Consider the following 1,446-nt stretch of genomic DNA (forward strand, 5'->3'; position numbering starts at 1 on the left):
AATTACCATCTCCTCTGCTCTGCAATTGTATCTACCTATTTCCTTCAATACTCCTTATTTCATTTCAATAAAAATTAACCAGGTTAGTTTAAACAGTTTGGATAGCAGCTTTTTCTTCTAATATTCTGGGAGACTGGAAAGAATAGGTATTAATCTCAGCATGTTTTCCTTACAAGTTAAAACTGAGTCCCAAATGTCGAAGGCATTACCAAGTGAGCTTTGAAAAGAAAAAAACACTGGATATTTTGTAAATAAACCACTTTTTTTTTTCTTTTCTGGTCATTGTTGATCTCCGCTTTTCCAGAAACTTTCTGTAGTCTAATCGCAGAAAAGCTAAAGAACTGGGAGATTTCTTTTGTATTTCTCAAGAGTCACTGCCAAGAGGCAACAGTTTATCAGATGTGAGATCCTGATAAATAATCTTCTATAGTTAGGATTTACCTGAATAGAGACAGGGTCATATTCTGCTAGCCACCCACAGTATTTGATGCAAGCAAAACGCCTCTATGTTCAAACGAAGCACATCTACGGAATTTTCATGGCATCATTCCCTTTGCTGGTAGGGTCAGCGCAAATTCAGTTAAGTCTAGTAAAGAACAGCGGTTTGGATTAAAATTTGGACAGTGCCAAAGGTGAAAGCTGCAGTGGCTCGTTTTGCTCAGTTTTTACCAAGCACTTCTCTGAAACTTCAGAGGCGCGATGCCGCTCGGCAGCCGCCGCTCTCCTCAGGTGGCTGAGGGAGCCGGGCCCTTCTTTCCCGCTCCGCCCCGGAGCAGCCCGGCCACCCGCTTCCTGCCGTCCTGCGGCCGCCAAGCGCAAGAGTTTTGTTAAAAAGAAATCCCTTATTTATTTATTTTTTTAAACTGGCATTAAAGTGCCGCGCGGCGAGGCAGTATCTCCCATCCCTTGAGAGGAACGACTACAAAGCCGAGCGAACGATCGGTCGCTGTTGACTTTCGGCTGACTGCGACCGGCGCGGAAACGCACCGCCGCCCGCCGCTCCTCCTCCCGGCCGGGCACAAACCGCCACCCAAAATGGCGGCGGCAGCGGCTGAGGGGAGCGGCCGAAACGCCTCGAACGGCGCGCTCCCCTCCCCCCCGCGCGCCGTCACGGCGCGCGTCACGTCCCGCGCAGCTCCCTCCCTCTGCCTCCCCTCTCCTATTGGCCGCCGGGCTCGGTCTCCGTGGCCAATCGGCGGGCGCGGCCGGCCGGCCCAGAGCGAGGCTGCCCCTCTTTGCCGTCCCCTCCCCCGCCCGCGCCGTTCCGCGCTACCGGCACGTTCGGGCACCGGTCGCCGGGGGCAGCGCGGCCCCGCGCAGGCCGGCAGCGGCGCTTCTTCCTCTTCCTCCTCCTCGCCTCGGCTTCTCGGCGGCGCGGGCCGCGGCCCGGCGGGCACTGAGGCGTGAGCGGGCTCGGCGGCCGCAGCGGCGCCGGGAAGGGGGACC

The sequence above is a fragment of the Tauraco erythrolophus genome, chromosome 11 (assembly GCF_009769465.1).
Source record: "Tauraco erythrolophus isolate bTauEry1 chromosome 11, bTauEry1.pri, whole genome shotgun sequence".
NCBI classification, from domain to species: domain Eukaryota; kingdom Metazoa; phylum Chordata; class Aves; order Musophagiformes; family Musophagidae; genus Tauraco; species Tauraco erythrolophus.